The following is a 23,234-nucleotide window of genomic DNA, read 5'->3' as shown; positions in this document are numbered from 1 at the left end:
GGGGACGGTCTGCAGATTACCTACTTTGAGGTATGTTCAGTATATGTTTTTCTAGAGAGATAAGGTCTAGAAAATGCTGGCAGTGCCTGGTATATTTGAGGTAAGCCTGATACAGTGATTTAACGACAATTGGGATCATGCTTGCAGAAAAGGATAATATTCATGTTAATACTCATATTACTTAGTGTAAAAACGTTTCCATGGGTTATAGAAAAAACGTTTTCTCCAACATAGGTGTGTCCGGTCCACGGCGTCATCCTTACTTGTGGGATATTCTCTTCCCCAACAGGAAATGGCAAAGAGCCCAGCAAAGCTGGTCACATGATCCCTCCTAGGCTCCGCCTACCCCAGTCATTCTCTTTGCCGTTGTACAGGCAACATCTCCACGGAGATGGCTTAGAGTTTTTTAGTGTTTAACTGTAGTTTTTATTATTCAATCAAGAGTTTGTTATTTTAAAATAGTGCTGGTATGTACTATTTACTCTGAAACAGAAAAGAGATGAAGATTTCTGTTTGTAAGAGGAAAATGATTTTAGCAACCGTTACTAAAATCCATGGCTGTTCCACACAGGACTGTTGAGAGGAATTAACTTCAGTTGGGGGAACAGTGAGCAGTCTTTTGCTGCTTGAGGTATGACACATTCTAACAAGACGATGTAATGCTGGAAGCTGTCATTTTCCCTATGGGATCCGGTAAGCCATTTTTATTCAGACAGTAAATAAGGGCTTCACAAGGGCTTATTAAGACTGTAGACATTTTCTGGGCTAAATCGATTCATATATTACACATATTTAGCCTTGAGGAATCATTTAATCTGGGTATTTTGGTAAAATAATATCGGCAGGCACTGTTTTAGACACCTTATTCTTTAGGGGCTTTCCCTAATCATAGACAGAGCCTCATTTTCGCGCCGGTATTGCGCACTTGTTTTTGAGAGGCATGACATGGAGTCGCATGTGTGAGGAGCTCTGATACATAGAAAAGACTTTCTGAAGGCGTCATTTGGTATCGTATTCCCCTTTGGGCTTGGTTGGGTCTCAGCAAAGCAGATACCAGGGACTGTAAAGGGGTTAAAGTTAAAAACGGCTCCGGTTCCGTTATTTTAAGGGTTAAAGCTTCCAAATTTGGTGTGCAATACTTTTAAGGCTTTAAGACACTGTGGTGAAATTTTGGTGAATTTTGAACAATTCCTTCATACTTTTTCGCAATTGCAGTAATAAAGTGTGTTCAGTTTAAAATTTAAAGTGACAGTAACGGTTTTATTTTAAAACGTTTTTTGTACTTTGTTATCAAGTTTATGCCTGTTTAACATGTCTGAACTACCAGATAGACTGTGTTCTGAATGTGGGGAAGCCAGGGTTCCTTCTCATTTAAATAAATGTGATTTATGTGACACTGAAAATGATGCCCAAGATGATTCCTCAAGTGAGGGGAGTAAGCATGGTACTGCATCATTCCCTCCTTCGTCTACACGAGTCTTGCCCACTCAGGAGGCCCCTAGTACATCTAGCGCGCCAATACTCCTTACTATGCAACAATTAACGGCTGTAATGGATAATTCTATCAAAAACATTTTAGCCAAAATGCCCACTTATCAGCGTAAGCGCGACTGCTCTGTTTTAGATACTGAAGAGCATGAGGACGCTGATGATAATGGTTCTGAAATGCCCCTACACCAGTCTGAGGGGGCCAGGGAGGTTTTGTCTGAGGGAGAAATTTCAGATTCAGGGAAAATTTCTCAACAAGCTGAACCCGATGTGATTACATTTAAATTTAAGTTGGAACATCTCCGCGCTCTGCTTAAGGAGGTATTATCCACTCTGGATGATTGTGAGAATTTGATCATCCCAGAGAAACTATGTAAAATGGACAAGTTCCTAGAGGTCCCGGGGCTCCCAGAAGCTTTTCCTATACCCAAGCGGGTGGCGGACATTGTAAATAAAGAATGGGAAAGGCCCGGTATACCTTTCGCCCCTCCCCCCATATTTAAAAAATTGTTTCCTATGGTCGACCCCAGAAAGGACTTATGGCAGACAGTCCCCAAGGTCGAGGGAGCGGTTTCTACTTTAAACAAACGCACCACTATACCCATAGAAGATAGTTGTGCTTTCAAAGATCCTATGGATAAAAAATTAGAAGGTTTGCTTAAAAAGATGTTTGTTCAGCAGGGTTACCTTCTACAACCAATTTCATGCATTGTCCCTGTCACTACAGCCGCGTGTTTCTGGTTCGATGAGCTAGTAAAGGCGATCGATAGTGATTCTCCTCCTTATGAGGAGATTATGGACAGAATCCGTGCTCTCAAATTGGCTAATTCTTTCACCCTAGACGCCACTTTGCAATTGGCTAGGTTAGCGGCAAAGAATTCTGGGTTTGCTATTGTGGCGCGCAGAGCGCTTTGGTTGAAATCTTGGTCAGCTGATGCGTCTTCCAAGAACAAACTCCTTAACATTCCTTTCAAGGGGAAAACGCTGTTTGGCCCTGACTTGAAAGAGATTATCTCTGATATCACTGGGGGTAAGGGCCACGCCCTTCCTCAGGATAGGTCTTTCAAGGCCAAAAATAAACCAAATTTTCGTCCCTTTCGTAGAAACGGACCCGCCCCAAGTGCTACGTCCTCTAAGCAAGAGGGTAATACTTCTCAAGCCAAGCCAGCCTGGAGACCAATGCAAGGCTGGAACAAGGGAAAGCAGGCCAAGAAACCTGCCACTGCTACCAAGACAGCATGAAATGTTGGCCCCCGATCCGGGACCGGATCTGGTGGGGGGCAGACTCTCTCTCTTCGCTCAGGCTTGGGCAAGAGATGTTCTGGATCCTTGGGCACTAGAAATAGTCTCCCAAGGTTATCTTCTGGAATTCAAGGGGCTTCCCCCAAGGGGGAGGTTCCACAGGTCTCAATTGTCCTCAGACCACATAAAAAGACAGGCATTCTTACATTGTGTAGAAGACCTGTTAAAAATGGGAGTGATTCATCCTGTTCCATTAGGAGAACGAGGGATGGGGTTCTACTCCAATCTGTTCATAGTTCCCAAAAAAGAGGGAACGTTCAGACCAATCTTAGATCTCAAGATCTTAAACAAGTTTCTCAAGGTTCCATCGTTCAAAATGGAAACCATTCGAACAATTCTTCCTTCCATCCAGGAAGGTCAATTCATGACCACGGTGGATTTAAAGGATGCATATCTACATATTCCTATCCACAAGGAACATCATCGGTTCCTAAGGTTCGCATTCCTGGACAAGCATTACCAGTTCGTGGCGCTTCCTTTCGGATTAGCCACTGCTCCAAGGATTTTCACAAAGGTACTAGGGTCCCTTCTAGCGGTGCTAAGACCAAGGGGCATTGCAGTAGTACCTTACTTGGACGACATTCTGATTCAAGCGTCGTCCCTTCCTCAAGCAAAGGCTCACACGGACATAGTTCTGGCCTTTCTCAGATCTCACGGATGGAAAGTGAACGTGGAAAAGAGTTCTCTATCTCCTTCGACAAGGGTTCCCTTCTTGGGAACAATAATAGACTCCTTAGAAATGAGGATTTTTCTGACAGAGGCCAGAAAAACAAAACTTCTAAACTCTTGTCGGACACTTCATTCCGTTCCTCTTCCTTCCATAGCGCAGTGCATGGAAGTAATAGGTTTGATGGTAGCGGCAATGGACATAGTTCCTTTTGCGCGCATTCATCTAAGACCATTACAACTGTGCATGCTCAGTCAGTGGAATGGGGACTATACAGACTTGTCTCCGAAAATACAAGTAAATCAGAGGACCAGAGACTCACTCCGTTGGTGGCTGTCCCTGGACAACCTGTCACAAGGGATGACTTTCCGCAGACCAGAGTGTGTCATTGTCACGACCGACGCCAGTCTGATGGGCTGGGGCGCGATCTGGGGATCCCTGAAAGCTCAGGGTCTTTGGTCTCGGGAAGAATCTCTTCTACCGATAAATATTCTGGAACTGAGAGCGATATTCAATGCTCTCAAGGCTTGGCCTCAGCTAGCAAAGGCCAAGTTCATACGGTTTCAATCAGACAACATGACGACTGTTGCGTACATCAACCATCAGGGGGGAACAAGGAGTTCCCTGGCGATGGAAGAAGTGACCAAAATCATTCAATGGGCGGAGACTCACTCCTGCCACCTGTCTGCAATCCACATCCCAGGAGTGGAAAATTGGGAAGCGGATTTTCTGAGTCGTCAGACATTACATCCGGGGGAGTGGGAACTCCATCCGGAAATCTTTGCCCAAATTACTCAACTGTGGGGCATTCCAGACATGGATCTGATGGCCTCTCGTCAGAACTTCAAGGTTCCTTGCTACGGGTCCAGATCCAGGGATCCCAAGGCGACTCTAGTAGATGCACTAGTAGCACCTTGGACCTTCAAACTAGCTTATGTATTCCCGCCGTTTCCTCTCATCCCCAGGCTGGTAGCCAGGATCCATCAGGAGAGGGCGTCGGTGATCTTGATAGCTCCTGCGTGGCCACGCAGGACTTGGTATGCAGATCTGGTGAATATGTCATCGGCTCCACCATGGAAGCTACCTTTGAGACGAGACCTTCTTGTTCAAGGTCCGTTCGAACATCCGAATCTGGTCTCACTCCAGCTGACTGCTTGGAGATTGAACGCTTGATCTTATCAAAACGAGGGTTCTCAGATTCTGTTATTGATACTCTTGTTCAGGCCAGAAAGCCTGTAACTAGAAAAATTTACCACAAAATATGGAAAAAATATATCTGTTGGTGTGAATCTAAAGGATTCCCTTGGGACAAGGTAAAGATTCCTAAGATTCTATCCTTTCTTCAAGAAGGATTGGAGAAAGGATTATCTGCAAGTTCCTTGAAGGGACAGATTTCTGCCTTGTCTGTGTTACTCCACAAAAAGCTGGCAGCTGTGCCAGATGTTCAAGCCTTTGTTCAGGCTCTGGTTAGAATTAAGCCTGTTTACAAACCTTTGACTCCCCCTTGGAGTCTCAACTTAGTTCTTTCAGTTCTTCAGGGGGTTCCGTTTGAACCCTTACATTCCGTTGATATTAAGTTATTATCTTGGAAAGTTTTGTTTTTGGTTGCAATTTCTTCTGCCAGAAGAGTTTCAGAATTATCTGCTCTGCAGTGTTCTCCTCCTTATCTGGTGTTCCATGCAGATAAGGTGGTTTTACGTACTAAACCTGGTTTTCTTCCAAAAGTTGTTTCTAACAAAAACTTTAACCAGGAGATAGTCGTGCCTTCTTTGTGTCCGAAACCAGTTTCGAAGAAGGAACGTTTGTTGCACAATTTGGATGTTGTTCGCGCTCTAAAATTCTATTTAGATGCTACAAAGGATTTTAGACAAACATCTTCCTTGTTTGTTGTTTATTCTGGTAAAAGGAGAGGTCAAAAAGCAACTTCTACCTCTCTCTCTTTTTGGATTAAAAGCATCATCAGATTGGCTTACGAGACTGCCGGACGGCAGCCTCCTGTAAGAATCACAGCTCATTCCACTAGGGCTGTGGCTTCCACATGGGCCTTCAAGAACGAGGCTTCTGTTGATCAGATATGTAGGGCAGCGACTTGGTCTTCACTGCACACTTTTACCAAATTTTACAAGTTTGATACTTTTGCTTCTTCTGAGGCTATTTTTGGGAGAAAGGTTTTGCAAGCCGTGGTGCCTTCCATTTAGGTGACCTGATTTGCTCCCTCCCTTCATCCGTGTCCTAAAGCTTTGGTATTGGTTCCCACAAGTAAGGATGACGCCGTGGACCGGACACACCTATGTTGGAGAAAACAGAATTTATGTTTACCTGATAAATTACTTTCTCCAACGGTGTGTCCGGTCCACGGCCCGCCCTGGTTTTTTAATCAGGTCTGATAATTTATTTTCTTTAGCTACAGTCACCACGGTATCATATGGTTTCTCCTATGCAAATATTCCTCCTTAACGTCGGTCGAATGACTGGGGTAGGCGGAGCCTAGGAGGGATCATGTGACCAGCTTTGCTGGGCTCTTTGCCATTTCCTGTTGGGGAAGAGAATATCCCACAAGTAAGGATGACGCCGTGGACCGGACACACCGTTGGAGAAAGTAATTTATCAGGTAAACATAAATTCTGTTTTTTCTAGGGTGATAAATATTTATTTGGGGCCTAGTTTTCCACATGGCTAGTTAGATTACTCCTAGGAGTACTTTTTAAGGCCCTCTGACATTGAGTGCATGGTGGGAGGGGCCTATTTTTGCACTCTAAATGCTCAGTTGATTTTCAGACTGAGACATCTAGCTTCCCTAAAGGAGTCCGCTGGCATCTAGGACCACTATAGAGGGTTTTGTTCCTGCAAATATCGTGTTTAAGGGCAGGTAGGAGCCACAGCAGAGCTGTGGCAGTGTGTTTAACTGTTTGTTAACGGTTTTAACGTTTTTCTAATCCGTTTTTGGGCCTAAGGGGTTAATCATCCATTTGCATGTGGGTGCAATGCTGCTTTAGTCTCTTATACACACTGTAAAATTTTCGTAGAGTTTACTACTTTTTATCACTGTTTTGCAGTTTATGTGGTAGTTTTTTTCTCTTAAAGGCACAGTACCGTTTTTATATAATTGCTTTTTCACATTTATTAAAGTGTTTTTCAAGCTTGCTGGTCTCATTACTAGTCTGTTAAACATGTCTGACATAGAGGAAACTCCTTGTTCATTATGTTTAGAAGCCATTGTGGAACCCCCTCTTAGAATATGTACCAAATGCACTGACCTTTCTATAAGTTATAAAGACCATATTATGGCTTTTAAAGATTTATCACCAGAGGTTTCTCAGACTGACAAAAGGGAGGTTATGCCATCTAGCTCTCCCCACATGTCAGAACCTATAACTCCCGCTCAAGTGACGCCAAGTACATCTAGCGCGTCCAATGCATTTACCTTACAAGACATGGCGGCAGCTATGAATCATACCCTCACAGAGGTATTGTCCAAACTGCCAGGGTTACAAGGAAAGCGAGACAGCTCTGGGGCTAGAACAAATACAGAGCTCTGTGATGCTTTAGTAGCTATGTCTGATATACCCTCACAATGTGCAGAAGCCGAAGCAGGAGAGCTTCTATCTGTGGGTGACATTTCTGATTCAGGGAAGGCGTTACTTCAGTCTGACTCTGAAATGGCAGCGTTTAAATTTAAGCTTGAACACCTCCGCTTGCTGCTCAGAGAGGTTTTAGCGACTCTGGATGACTGTGACCCCATTGTAGTCCCAGAAAAATTGTGTAAAATGGACAAATACTTTGCAGTGCCTGTTTACACTGATGTTTTTCCAATCCCTAAGAGGTTTTCAGAAATTCTTACTAAGGAATGGGGTAGACCAGGTGTACCTTTCTCTGCCCCTCCTGCTTTTAAAAAGATGTTTCCTATAGATGCCGCAACATGGGACTCGTGGCAGACGGTCCCTAAGGTGGAGGGAGCAGTCTCTACTCTAGCTAAGCGTACAACTATCCCTGTCGAGGACAGCTGTGCTTTCCTAGATCCAATGGATAAAAAATTAGAGGGTTTCCTTAAGAAAATCTTTATACAACAAGGTTTTATTCTCCAGCCCCTTGCATGCATTGCCCCAGTCACTGCTGCAGCGGCTTTCTGGTTCGAGTCTCCTGAGGAGGCTCTACAGGTAGAGACCCCGTTGGATGATATCCTAGATTGGCTAAAAGCTCTTAAGTTAGCCAATTCATTTATTTCTGACGCCGTTTTTTATTTAACCAAGCTAACGGCTAAGAATTCAGGTTTTGCCATTCAGGCGCGTAGGGCGCTATGGCTTAAATTCTGGTCAGCTGACGTTACTTCAAAGTCTAAACTTCTCAACATCCTGTTCAAAGGGCATACCCTATTCGGGCCTGGACTGAAGGTGATAATTTATGATATTACTGGAGGAAAAGGCCACGCCCTATCCCAGGATAGGTCCAACAAATTAAGGACCAAACAGACTAAATTTTCGTTCCTTTCTAAACTTCGAGTGGCGCAGCTTCATCTTCCTCTACTACAAAACAAGAGGGAAATTTTGCCCAGTCCAAGCCAGTCTAGAGACCTAACCAGGTTTGGAACAAGGGGAAGCAGGCCAAAAATCCTGCTGCTGCCTCTAAGACAGCATGATGGAGTAGCCCCCAATCCGGGACCGGATCTAGTGGGGGGCAGACTTTCTCTCTTCGCCCAGGCTTGGGCAAGAAACGTCCAGGATCCCTGGGCTCTGGAGATCGTTTCCCAGGGATATCTTCTGGATTTCAAAGCCTCATCTCCAAAGAGGAGATTTCATCTCTCACAATTATCTGCAAACCAGATAAAGAGAGAGGCATTCTTACGTTGCGTTCAAGACCTACTGTTTATGGGAGTGATCCACCCAGTTCCAAAGTACGTCTTCAAGGGGTTCCGTTTGAACCTTTGCATTCCATAGATATTAAACTTTTATCTTGGAAAGTTCTGTTTTTAGTAGCTATCTCCTCGGCTCGAAGAGTTTCGGAGTTATCTGTTTTACAGTGTGATTCCCCTTATCTAATTTTCCATGCAGATAAGGTAGTTTTACGTACCAAACCTGGGTTTCTTCCTAAAGTGGTATCTAATAAGAATATCAATCAGGAGATCATTGTTCCTTCATTATGTCCTAATCCTTACTCTAAGAAGGAACGTCTTACACAATCTTGATGTGGTTCGTGCTTTAAAGTTTTATTTACAAGCTACGAAGGATTTTCGTCAAACATCTGCTTTGTTTGTTGTCTACTCTGGACAGAGGAGAGGCCAAAAGGCTTCGGCAACTTCTCTATCTTTTTGGCTGAGAAGCTTAATCCCCTTAGTTTATGAGACTGCTGGCCAGCAGCCTCCTGAAAGAATTGCAGCTCATTCCACTAGAGCGGTGGCTTCCACATGGGCTTTTAAAAATGAGGCCTCTGTTGAACAGGTTTGTAAGGCGGCGACTTGGTCTTCACTTTATGCTTTTTCTAAATTCTACAAATGTTATACTTTTGCTTCCTCGGAGACTATTTTTGGGAGAAAGGTCTTACAGGAAGTGGTGCCTTCCGTTTAAGTGCCTGCCTTGTCCCTCCCTTCATCAGTGTCCTAAAGCTTTGGCATTGGTATCCCACAAGTAATGGATGAACCCGTGAACTGGATACACCTTTACAAGAGAAAACAAAATTTATGCTTACCTGATAAATTTATTTCTCTTGTGGTGTATCCAGTCCATGGCCCGCCCTGTCATTTTAAGGCAGGTGTTTTTTATTTTTTAACTACAGTCACCACTGCACCCTATAGTTTCTCCTTTTTTCTTGCTTGTCTTCGGTCGAATGACTGGGGGTGGCAGTTAGGGGAGGAGCTATATAGACAGCTCTGCTGTAGGTGTCCTCTTGCAGCTTCCTGTTGGGAAGGAGAATATCCCACAAGTAATGGATGAACCCGTGGACTGGATACACCACAAGAGAAATAAATTTATCAGGTAAGCATAAATTTTGTTTTTAGCTTGTTCGGAGTAATGCATTCCATTTATCTAAGTCTGAAGTGAAAGTCTATTTAGCCTCTTTTTGGTTAGAATGTTTATTAATTAGTTTACTTTAATTAGCTACCCTGATCACAGCATATATTAATTCTAGTCCTCAATCCAGATTTTCATGTTATCTGAACTAGAGCACATGTGAAATAATCAACTGATGGGTGGGATCAAGTTAGTTAGTAACCATGGTTAATGATCAGCTATTATTTCACCAGTGCTCTAGTTCAGATATCATAAAAATGTGGGTTGTTAGGGTCCTGAGGACTGGAGTTGAAAAACACTGAAATAAACAATGCTTTGACACTGACCATTTAAACACTATGGCCTCTAGTAATCATCGTCTCTACTTACCTGCCATCGCCGGCCCCAATACGCCCGCCTAAGCTCGCCTACCATCTCTGCCGCGGACCTGAAAAATCTCGCCAAAGTTATCAATAAAGCTGTCAAAAGGCCGCGCACCAAGTACTGGGAGATGAGCAACGGACTGTGATAGTTATCACTCATTCGATCTTGCTGCTCTTCGGCAGCTGTCACTAAGCACCCACACTAACTATACTGTTCTACCCCCTATACCGGAGCCCCCCGCAGCTAAATAAAGTTATTAACCCCTAAACTGCCGCTCCTAGACCCCGCCACAACTCTTATAAATGTATTAACCCCTAAACCGCCGCTCCCGGAGCCCACCGCCACTCTAATAAATTGATTAACCCCTAAACCCGCCGCTCCCGGACCCCGCCGCCACCTACATAATACCTATTAACCCCTATCCGGCCCCCCCTATACCGCCGCCACCTATAATAAATTTATTAACCTTTATCCTGCCGATCCCGTACCCGCCGCAACTAAATTGTTTAACTCCTAAACCGCCGCTCCCAGACCTCGCCACCACCTATATTAAACGTATTATCCCCTAATCTGTCCCCCCTACACCATCGCCACCTATAATAAATGTATTAACCCCTATCATGCCCCCCCTACACCGCCGCAACTATAATAAAATTATTAACCCCTAAACCTAAGTCTAACCCTAACACCCCCTAACTTAAATATTAATTAAATAAATCTAAATATTATAACTCTTATTAACTAAATTAATCCTATTTAAAAATAAATACTTACCTTTTAAAATAAACCCTAATATAGCTACAATATGAATAATAATTATATTGTAGCTATTTTAGGATTTATTTTTATTTTACAGGCAAATTTCAATTTATTTTAACTAGGTACAATATAATAGTTAATAACTATTTAATAGCTACCTAGTTAAAATAAAGAGAAATGTACCTGTAAAATAAAAACTAACCTAAGTTACAATTACACCTAACACTACACTATCATTAAATTAATTATTCCTATTTAAAACTAAATACTTACCTGTAAAATAAACTATTACTATTAAAAATAATAATTACATTGTAGCTATTTTAGGATTTATATTTATTTTACAGGTAACTTTGTATTTATTTTAGGTAGTTAGAATAGTTATTAAATAGTTATTAACTTTTTAATAACTACCTAGCTCAAAGAAATACAAAATTACCTGTAAAATAAATCCTAACCTAAGTTACAATTAAACCTAACACTAAACTATCATTAAATTAATTAAATAAATTACCTACAAATAACTACAATTAAATACAATGAAACTAACTAAGTACAAAAAATAAAAAAAAAATTAAGTTACAAAAAAATAAAAATAATAAGTTACAAACATTTCAAAAATATTACAACAATTTTAAGCTACTTACACCTAATCTAAGCCCCCTAATAAATAACAAAGCCCCCCAAAATAAAAAAATGCCCTACCCTATTGTACATTAAAAAGTTAACAGCTCTATTACCTTACCAGCCCTTAAAAGGGCCTTTTGCGGGGCATGCCCAAAAGAATTCAGCTCTTTTGCCTGTTAAAAAAAAAATACAACCCGCCCAACATTAAAACCCACCACCCACATACCCCTAATCTAACTCAAACCTCCCTTAAATAAACCTAACACTACCCCCTGAAGATCATCCTACCTTTAGCCGTCTTCAGCCAGCCGACCACCGATGGAACAGAAGAGGAGATCCGCAGCGGCCGAAGTCTTCATCCAAGGGGCGCTGAAGAAGTCTTCCATCCGACTGAAGTCATCATCCAGGCGGCGTCTTCAATCTTCATCCATCCGGAGCAGAGAGCGGAGCCATCTTCAGACGAGCCGACGCGGAGCCATCTTCTTCCACCGATGACTGAACGACGAATGACGGTTCCTTTAAGTGACGTCATCCAAGATGGCGTCCCTCGAATTCCTATTGGCTGATAGGATTCTATCAGCCAATCAGAATTAAGGTAGGAAGAATCTGATTGGCTGATTGAATCAGCCAATCAGATTGAAGTTCAATCAGATTGGCTGATCCAATCAGCCAATCAGATTGAGCTTGCATTCTATTGGCTGATTGGAACAGCCAATAGAATGCGAGCTCTATCTGATTGGCTGATTTAATCAGCCAATCAGATTTTTCCTACCTTAATTCCGATTGGCTAATAGAATCCTATCAGCCAATCGGAATTCGAGGGACGCCATCTTGGATGATGTCACTTAAAGGAACCATCATTCGTCGTTCAGTCGTCGATGGAAGAAGATGGCTCCGCGTCGGCTCGTCTAAAGATGGCTCCACTCCGGATGAATAAAGATTGAAGACGCCGCCTGGATGACGACATCAATCGGATAGAAGACTTCTTCAGCACCCCTTGGATGAAGACTTCGGCCGCTGCGGATCTCCATCGGTGGTCGGATGGGTGAAAAATGCTGGCAAAATGCTAAAGTCATTCTTGGCGCAAGATTTTTTTTGGCGCAAAGTTACGTTCATTGACGAAAATTCGTCATTTCCGGCGTCTTAGTTGACGCCGGGTCCATTCACAAGGTTGCATCATCTATGACGTGAGTGTGTCATTTCCAGACGTTTTTGGCGCCAAATGTCTTTTTTTCTATTTGGTGTGCGTCATACTTGGCCAAATATTTTTATTATTTAAAACCCCATTCCTTTATGCCTCTTGCCTTTTTTCTCTATCAGAGGGCTATGCTGTTTGCATTTTTTCCCATTCCTGAAACTGCTGTATAAGGAAATTGATAATTTTGCTTTATTTGTTGTTTTTTTCTCTTACATTTACAAGATGTCTCAATCTGATCCTGTCTCAGAAATCACTGTTGGAACCCTGCTGCCTGATAACAGTTCTACCAAAGCTAAGTGCATTTGTTGTAAACTTGTGGAGTTTATACCTCCAGCTGTGGTTTGTAATAGTTGTCATGATAAACCTTTATGTGCAGAGAATGTATCCATCAGTAGTAGTTCATTACCTTTTCCTGTTCCCTCAACATCTAATGCAGAAGATATACCGGTAAATTTAAAAGAATTTATTTCTGATTCTATTCAGAAGGCTTTGTCTGCCATTCCGCCTTCTAATAAACGTAAAAGGTCTTTTAAAACTTCTCATAAGGTTGATGAAATTTCAAATGACCAGCAACATACGGAATTATCCTTCTCTGATGAGGATCTATCTGATTCAGCAGATCCTGCCTCAGATATTGACACTGACACATCCTCTTATTTATTTAAAATGGAGTATATTCGTTCTTTGTTAAAAGAAGTGTTGATTACATTAGATATGGAGGAAACTAGTCCTTTTTATATTAAAACTAGTAGACGTTTAAATTCTGTTCATAAACCTCCTGTGGTTATTCCAGAGGGTTTTCCAGTTCCTGGTTCTATTTCTGATATGATTTCTAAGGAATGGAATAGACCTGGTACTTCTTTTATTCCTCCTTCAAGGTTTAAAAGGTTGTATACTTTGCCAGCAGTTAGATTGAAGTTTTGGGAAAAGATCCCCAAAGTTGATGGGGCTATCTCTACTCTTGCTAAACGTACTGCTATTCCTATGGAAGATAGTACTTCTTTTAAAGATCCTTTAGATAGGAAACTTGAATCATATCTAAGGAAAGTTTATTTATATTCAGGTCATCTTCTTAGGCCTGTAATTTCTTTGGCTGATGTTCCAGCTTCTTCAACTTTTTGGTTGGAAACTTTAGCGCAACAAGTATCGGATCATGATTCGTCTAGCATTGTTAAGTTGATTCAACATGCTAATAATTTCATTTGTGATGCCATTTTTGATATTATCAAAATTGATGTTAAATCTATGTCTTTAGCTATTTTAGCTAGAAGAGCTTTGTGGCTCAAATCTTGGAATGCTGATATGACTTCTAAGTCCAGATTGCTATCCCTTTCTTTCCAAGGTAATAAATTATTTGGTTCTCAGTTGGATTCAATCATTTCAACTGTCACTAGGAGGAAGGGAGTTTTTTTTTCCTCAGGATAAAAGACCTAAGGGTAAATCTAAAGCTTCTAACCGTTTTCATTCCTTTCGACAAAATAAGGAACAGAAACCTAATCCTTCCCCCAAGGAATCTGCTTCCATTTGGAAGCCTTCTTCAAATTGGAATAAATCCAAGCCATTTAAGAGATCAAAACCAGCCCCCAAGTCCGCAGGAAGGTGCGGCCCTCATTCCAGCTCAGCTGGTAGGGGGCAGATTAAAATTTTTCAAAGATGTTTGGATCAATTTGGTCCAAAATCATTGGATTTAGAGAGTTGTCTCTCAGGGGTACAGAATAGGATTCAGAGTAAGACCGCCTGTGAGAAGATTTTTTTCTCTCACGCATTCCGGCAGACCCAGTAAAGGCTTAGGCTCTCCTGAAGTGTGTTTCAGTTATCAGGGGTAATCATGCCAGTTCCGTTTCAGAAACAGGGTCTGGGGTTTTATTCAAATCTATTCATTGTCCCAAAGAAAGAAAATTCATTCAGACCATTTTTAGATCTGAAGATTTTCAATCAATATGTAAGAGTACCAACTTTCAAAATGGTAACTATAAGGACTATTCTGCCTTTGTTCAGCAAGGACATTATATGTCCACAATCGACTTACAGGATGCATATCTTCATATTTCGATTCATCCAGATCACTATCAGTTCCTGAGATTCTCTTTTCTAGACAAGCATTACCAATTTGTTACTCTTCCTTTTGGCCTAGCGACAGCTCCAAGAATCTTTTCAAAGGTTCTAGGTGCCCTACTCTCAATCAACTAATCAGAGAGCAGGGTATTGCGGTATTTTCTTATTTGGACGATATCTTGGTACTCACTCAGTCTTTACGTTCTGCAGAATCTCACACAAATCAACTAGTGTTGTTTCTTCGAAGACATGGTTGGAGGATCAATTTAACAAAAAGTTATTTGATTCCTCAAACAAAGGTAACCTTTTTAGGTTTCCAGATAGATTGAGTGTCCATGACTTTGTCTCTAACAGACAAGAGATGTTTGAAATTGGTTGCAGCCTGTCGGAACTTTCAGTCTCAGTCATTCCCTTCAGTAGCTATGTGCATGGAAGTTTAAGGTCTCATGACTGCAGCATTGGATGCGATTCCCTTTTGCTCGTTTTCATATGAGACCTCTCCAGCTTTGTATGCCGAACCAATGGTGCAGGGATTATACAAGGATATCACAATTAATATCCTTAGATCCCAATGTTCGACTTTCTCTGACTTGGTGGTTAGATCACCATCGTATAATTTTAGGGGCCTCTTTCGTTCGGCCAACCTGGACTGTGATCACAACAGATGCAAGTCTTTCAGGTTGGGGAGCTGTTTGGGGATCTCTGACAGCACAATGGGTTTGGAAATCTCAAGAGGCGAGATTACCAATCATTATTTTGGAACTCCGTGCGATTCTCAGGGCTCTTCAGTTTTGGTCTCTGTTGAAGAGAGAACCGTTCATTTGTTTTCAGACAGACAATATCACAACTGGGGCATATGTCAATCATCAGGGTGGGACTCGCAGTCCTCAAGCTATGAAAGAAGTATCTCGGATATTTGTTTGGGCGGAATCCAGCTCCTGTCTAGTTTCTGCGGTTCATATCCCAGGTATAGACAATTGGGAAGCGGATTACCTCAGTCGTCAGACTTTACATCCGGGAGAATGGTCTCTCCACCCAGATGTGTTTTCTCAAATTGTTCAGATGTGGGGACTTCCATAAATAGATCTGATGGCATCTCATCTAAACAAAAAACTTCCCAGGTACCTGTCCAGGTCCAGGGTTCCTCAGGCGGAAGCAGTGGATGCATTGACACTTGCTTGGTGTTTTCAACCTGCTTATATTTTCCTGCCTCTAGTTCTTCTTCCAAGAGTGATCTCCAAAATCATCATGGAGCAATCATTTGTGCTGCTGGTGGCCCCAGCATGGCCTCACAGGTTTTGGTATGCGGATCTTATTCGGATGTCCAGTTGCTAACCTTGGCCACTTCCATTAAGGCCAGACCTTTTATCTCAAGGTCCTTTTTTCCATCAGGATCTCAAATCATTAAATTTGAAGGTATGGAAATTGAACGCTTAGTGCTTAGTCATAGAGGTTTCTCTGACTCAGTGATTAATACTATGTTGCAGGCTCGTAAATCTGTTTCTAGAAAGATTTATTATCGACTTTGGAAGACTTACATTTCATGGTGTTCTTCTCATAAATTCTCTTGGCATTCTTTTAGAATTCCTAGAATTTTACTGTTTTTTCAGGATGGTCTGGATAAAGGTTTGTCTGCAAGTTCCTTGTAAGGACAAATCTCTGCTCTTTCTGTTTTATTTCACAGAAAGATTGCTAAACTTCCTGATATTCATTGTTTTGTGCAGGCTTTGGTTGGTATCAAGCCTGTCATTAAATCAATCTGTCCTCCTTGGAGTCTTAATTTAGTTTTGAAGGCTTTACAAGCTCCTCCGTTTGAGCCTATGCATTCTTTGGGCATTAATCTACTTTCTTGGAAAGTGTTGATTCTTTTGGCCATCTCTTCTGCTAGAAGAGTTTCTGAATTATCCGCTCTCTCTTGTGAATCTCCTTTTCTGATTATTCATCAGGATAAGGCGGATTTGCGGACTTCATTTAAATTCTTACCTAAGGTTGTAAATTCTAACAACATTAATAGAGAAATTGTTGTCCCTTCCTTGTATCCTAATCCTAAGAATTCTTTGGAGAGATCCTTACATTCTTTGGATGTGGTAAGAGCTTTGAAATATTATGTTGAAGCTACTAAAGATTTCAGGAAGAATTCTAGTCTATTTGTTATATTTTCTGGTTCTATGAAAGGTCAGATGGCTTCTGCTGTTTCCTTGGCTTCGTGGTTAAAGCTTTTGATTCATCAAGCTTATTTGGAGTCGGGTCAAGCCCCACCTCAGAGAATTACAGCTCATTCTACTAGATCAGTCTCCACTTTGTGGGCTTTTAAGGATGAAGCTTCCGTTGATCAGATTTGCAAAGCAGCAACTTGGTCTTCTTTGCATACATTTACTAAACTCTACCGTTTTGATGTATTTGCTTCTTCGGAAGCAGTTTTTGGTAGAAAAGTTCTTCAGGCAGCTGTTTCAGTTTGATTCTTCTGCTTATGTTTTAAGTTTTTCTTTTCATTTATGAGAATAAAGTTATATTTTGGGTTGTGGATTAATTTTTTTCAGCAAAAAATGGCTGTTTTTGTTTTATCCCTCCCTCTCTAGTGACTCTTGCGTGTAGTTCCACATATTGGGTATTGCTATCCCATACGTCACTAGCTCATGGACTCTTGCCAATTACATGAAAGAAAACATAATTTATGTAAGAACTTACCTGATAAATTAATTTCTTTCATATTGGCAAGAGTTCATGAGGCCCACCCTTTTTTATGGTGTTATGATTTTTTTGTATAAAGCACAATTATTTCCAAATTCCTTTGTTGATGCTTTTTACTCCTTTCTTTATCACCCCACTACTTGGCTATTCATTAAACTGAATTGTAGGTGTGGTGAGGGGCATTTTGAGGTTTGGGCAACTTTTCCCCTCCTGTAGAGATTGTATATACCATACGTCACTAGCTCATAGACTCTTGCCAATATGAAAGAAATGAATTTATTAGGTAAGTTCTTACATAAATTATGTTTTTCTTCTTTGTGAAGAACATTGAGCGCATGTGTTGGGTTAGTGCGAGCATTAAATGTTAGGCTTTTTTCACCAGTGTGCTCCATCGAAGTCTATGGAGAGAAGATAACACGTTCGTTAGTGCGTCGGGTTTCACTCGCATCAAAACCGTTTACTTTCAACTTATAATGCGCATGCTAACCTCCACGCGTTAAACGTTTACTTATGGCAGTGTTTGCGCTTAAGCAAAAGTGCTAAATAGTGTGCCACTTGTAATCTAGCCCTATGTTGAGAAAATAATTGATATTGCATATTGATATGTCTTCTACCTGAAAATGCTATACAAAGAATTTAAAATAAATACTGTATGGTTTATATGTTCAAATAAATAGTATATACTATAGACTGCCACTATTATAATTGATGTTACTTTGCAAGAAAGTTAATGGTAAATATAATATCTTTTGTATAGTACATACTCTTTTAAACTTAAATCCCAAAGAACTGTAGGGGTTACCAATAGACTCCATTGCAAATTTATATATCAAGTATTAAGCAATTCCTTGTCCTGCTGTTTCTAAATAAATTTTGTAACAGACCATGCTCTTCACTTATCTGTGTTCCACATCTATAACAAAGTTTTATGAAAAAGGAATTTATTTTGCTCATCATTGTATGAAATAAACATCTACAAATCTCTTTGAATAGCAGCAACCCAAATGCAAGTGGGTAGCCTAGTGCAGCAATTTATACAGCTTTCATTTCCCATCTGAAGACAGGCTCCTAGATAATTGGATTGGCCTCATAGGCCTAACCCATGAAATTGTTGTTGTCCAATTCTAAATTACCTTGGATATTAGTAAGAAAATATTGTTTCATGGGAACTTTGCCATATATTTAGTTGCTAGTGTAGATCCAATAACCTGAAATTTCCTATACTGATTAATATTGATGACTTAATAGTATAATTTTATGTCTGTTTATTTACATTAGTAGTAATTTATGTTTAGTGAAAATGATAGGAGCATTTACTTAACACAATGTTCTTTGAATTGATGGATTTTGTTGCGCAAGATAAATCATTTGTTTTTATTACTAGAAAACTGATACGGTTGGCTCCTTTCTATATCCTCCAAATTGGTTGCTTGTTGACATTTTTGGCTCCATTAATCTCATTTACCAAGAGAGTACTCCTTGTTGAGCTCCGTGTCCACGGCATGAGTCCAGAATAGTTTCCCAGATGTGTTCCATCATTTTATTTCAGTAGAAAGCATATTTATTTTTATTTTTTTTGTTCTGGCATGTGCACAGAACATTAACTGTCAATTACAAACTGCACTATACAAGAGGTGGCAAAATATTTAACTTTTCAAATTGTATATATATAATGATACTCATGATACAGATTGAAGTTAAGTATTACACGTATATTATTATTTGTCTTTTCAAAAGGCCGATTATAATACTTAAGTATTTAAATGTAATTTTATATCGGTATTTAGGCAGCACCATCTATGTACCCAGTACTTTACAGCATTTTAAAAAAGAGAAGTAAATGTTAATATATTAATCATATAACTTTGTAAATATAAATCATATGGATCTTCTTATACTGTAGATTTAGTATGGAACAAAACAAATGGAATTCATTTAGTGTTCGTATAAGGAGACCAGACTTTCATGGATACATCTGGGTCTATAGAAGTAAAACTTATTTCTGTTCTTTTAGACTTGCAGGGATGGGAAACCTTGGCCCTCCATATGTGCCTAAGCATCATGGGTAATGCAGTTTTGAAACATCAGGAATGCCAAGGTTCCCCATCCCTGCTTTAGAGGTTAGTGGATTAATCAACAAATTTATGGATGAATTTATTGTGTAAAATAGCACAAGGTTTCTTTTAGCTGCTATCTCAGCCAAGCCAACACTCCCTCCTGCCATTAAATTGGTTTTCCATCATTATAAAAATAGTTCTCCAGCCAGTCCCTGAATTTCTGCCTTTCATTCAGCTAGTTTACGAGTTTTGAGCGCTATAGGGATTTCTCCAACATAGGTGTGTCCGGTCCACGGCGTCATCCTTACTTGTGGGATATTCTCTTCCCCAACAGGAAATGGCAAAGAGCCCAGCAAAGCTGGTCACATGATCCCTCCTAGGCTCCGCCTACCCCAGTCATTCTCTTTGCCGTTGCACAGGCAACATCTCCACGGAGATGGATAAGAGTTTTTTGGTGTTTAAATGTAGTTTTTATTCTTCAATCAAGTGTTTGTTATTTTAAAATAGTGCTGGTATGTACTATTTACTCTGAAACAGAAAAGAGAAGAAGATTTCTGTTTGTAAGAGGAAGATGATTTTAGCAAACGTTACTAAAATCGATTGCTGTTTCCACACATGACTGTTGAGATGAAGTAACTTCAGTTGGGGGAAGCAGTTGGCAGACTTTTCTGCCTGAGGTATGACTGGCCACATTTCTAACAAGACTTTGTAATGCTGGAAGGCTGTCATTTTCCCTATGGGGACCGGTAAGCCATTTTCTTAGATTAAGCAAAAGAATAAAAGGCTTTATAAGGGCTTAAAAAACTGGTAGACATTTTTCTGGGCTAAAACGATTACTTTGCTAAGCATATTTGACAGATTATAACTCTTTATAGTTATTATAATCTTGGGGATTGTTGTTAAAAAACGGCAGGCACTGTATGGACACCTTTTTCAGATGGGGGCCTTCTCTAGTCATAGGCAGAGCCTCATTTTCGCGCCACTAATGCGCAGTTGTTTTTGGAAGGCAAGGCATGCAGATGCATGTGTGAGGAGCTAAGAACCACTGAAAAAGCTTATAGAAGGCGTCATTTGGTATCGTATTCCCCCCTGGGCTTGGTTGGGTCTCAGCAAAGCAGATACCTGGGACTGTATAGGGGTTAAATGTAAAAACGGCTCCGGTTCCGTTATTTTAAGGGTTAAAGCTTTTAAATTTGGTGTGCAATACTTTTAAGGCTTTAAGACACTGTGGTGAAATTTTGGTGAATTTTGAACAATTGCTTCATGCTTTTTCGCATATTCAGTAATAAAGTGTGTTCTGTTTAAAATTTAAAGTGACAGTAACGGTTTTATTTTAAAACGTTTTTTGTGCTTTGTTGACAAGTTTAAGCCTGTTTAACATGTCTGAACCATCAGATAAGCGATGTTCTATATGTATGAAAGCCAATGTGTCTCCCCATTTAAATATATGTGATAATTGTGACATAGTGTCCAAACAAAGTAGGGACAATGATGCCACAGATAATAATAGTGCCCAAGATGATTCTTCAGATGAGGGGAGTAAGCATGGTACTGCATCACCCCCTTCTGTGTCTACACCAGTTTTGCCCACACAAGAGGCCCCTAGTACATCTAGTGCGCCAATACTTATTACTATGCAACAATTAACGGCTGTTATGGATAATTCTATTGCAAATATTTTATCTAAAATGCCTACTTATCAAAGAAAGCGCGATTGCTCTGTTTTAAACACTGAAGAGCAAGAGGACGCTGATGATAACGTTTCTGACATACCCTCACACCAATCTGAAGGGGCCAGGAGGGAGGTTTTGTCTGAGGGAGAAATTTCAGATTCAGGAAACATTTCTCAACAAGCTGAACCTGATGTTGTAACATTCAAATTTAAATTAGAACATCTCCGCGCACTGCTTAAGGAGGTATTATCTACTCTGGATGATTGTGACAATTTGGTCATTCCAGAGAAATTATGTAAGATGGACAAGTTCCTAGAGGTTCCGGTGCCCCCCGATGTTTTTTCCTATACCCAAGCGGGTGGCGGACATAGTAAATAAGGAATGGGAAAGGCCCGGCATACCTTTTGTTCCTCCCCCTATATTTAAGAAATTATTTCCTATAGTCGACCCCAGAAAGGACTTATGGCAGACAGTCCCTAAGGTCGAGGGGGCGGTCTCTACTCTAAACAAACGCACTACTATTCCCATAGAAGATAGTTGTGCTTTCAAAGATCCTATGGATAAAAAATTAGAGGGTTTGCTTAAAAAGATGTTTGTTCAGCAAGGTTACCTTCTACAACCAATTTCATGCATTGTTCCTGTCACTACTGCAGCGTGTTTCTGGTTCGAAGAACTAGAAAAGTCGCTCAATAAAGAATCTTCGTATGAGGAGGTTATGGACAGAGTTCAAGCACTTAAATTGGCTAACTCTTTTATTCTAGATGCCGCTTTGCAATTAGCTAGATTAGCGGCGAAAAATTCAGGGTTTGCTATCGTGGCGCGCAGAGCGCTCTGGCTAAAGTCTTGGTCAGCGGATGTGTCTTCCAAGACAAAATTGCTTAACATCCCTTTCAAGGGCAAAACACTGTTTGGTCCTGATTTGAAAGAGATTATTTCAGACATCACCGGGGGAAAGGGCCACGCCCTTCCTCAGGATAGGTCTTTTAAGGCTAGAAATAAGCCTAATTTTCGTCCCTTTCGCAGAAACGGACCAGCCTCTACTTCTACATCCTCTAAGCAAGAGGGTAATACTTCTCAACCCAAACCAGCCTGGAGACCGATGCAAGGCTGGAACAAGGGTAAGCAGGCCAAGAAGCCTGCCACTGCTACCAAAACAGCATGAAGGGATGGCCCCCGATCCGGGGCCTGATCTGGTGGGGGGCAGACTTTCTCTCTTTGCTCAGGCCTGGGCAAGAGATGTTCAGGATCCTTGGGCACTAGAAATAGTTTCTCAAGGTTATCTCCTGGAATTCAAGGAACTACCCCCAAGGGGAAGGTTCCACAGGTCTCAATTATCTTCAAACCAAATAAAAAGACAGGCATTCTTACATTGTGTAGAAGACCTGTTAAAGATGGGAGTAATTCATCCAGTTCCAATAGGAGAACAAGGGATGGGGTTTTACTCCAACCTGTTCATAGTTCCCAAAAAAGAGGGAACATTCAGACCAATTCTAGATCTCAAGATCCTAAACAAATTTCTCAGGGTTCCATCGTTCAAAATGGAAACCATTCGAACGATCCTTCCTACCATCCAGGAAGGTCAATTTATGACCACGGTGGATTTAAAGGATGCGTACCTACATATTCCTATCCACAAGGAACATCATCAGTTCCTAAGGTTCGCTTTTCTGGACAAGCATTACCAGTTTGTGGCACTTCCATTCGGATTAGCCACTGCTCCGAGAATTTTCACAAAGGTACTAGGGTCCCTTCTAGCGGTTCTAAGACCAAGGGGCATTGCAGTAGTACCGTACTTGGACGACATCCTGATTCAAGCGTCGTCTCTGTCAAAAGCAAAGGCTCATACGGACATCGTCCTAGCCTTTCTCAGATCTCACGGATGGAAAGTGAACATAGAAAAAAGTTCTCTTTCCCCGTCAACAAGAGTTCCCTTCTTGGGAACAATAATAGACTCCTTAGAAATGAGGATTTTTCTGACAGAGGTCAGAAAATCAAAACTTCTAAGCTCTTGTCAAGTTCTTCATTCTGTTCTTCGTCCTTCCATAGCGCAGTGCATGGAAGTAATAGGATTGATGGTTGCAGCAATGGACATAGTTCCTTTTGCACGAATTCATCTAAGACCATTACAACTGTGCATGCTCAGACAGTGGAATGGGGATTATACAGACTTGTCTCCGACGATTCTAGTAGATCAAAGGACCAGAGATTCACTCCGTTGGTGGCTAATCCTGGACAACCTGTCACAGGGAATGAGCTTCCGCAGACCAGAGTGGGTCATTGTCACGACTGACGCCAGTCTGGTGGGCTGGGGCGCGGTCTGGGAACCCCTGAAAGCTCAGGGTCTATGGT

General features: G+C 41.1%; 1 protein-coding gene across 1 annotated transcript in view; it reads left to right on the top strand.

Moving 5' to 3' along the window:
• The window catches only part of MLYCD (malonyl-CoA decarboxylase), a 558,150-nt gene that overhangs the window by 465,988 nt on the left and 68,928 nt on the right, over positions 1–23,234 (top strand).

Source organism: Bombina bombina, chromosome 1 (assembly GCF_027579735.1).
Source record: "Bombina bombina isolate aBomBom1 chromosome 1, aBomBom1.pri, whole genome shotgun sequence".
NCBI lineage: Eukaryota > Metazoa > Chordata > Amphibia > Anura > Bombinatoridae > Bombina > Bombina bombina.
This window is presented reverse-complemented; position numbering and strand designations above follow the sequence as displayed.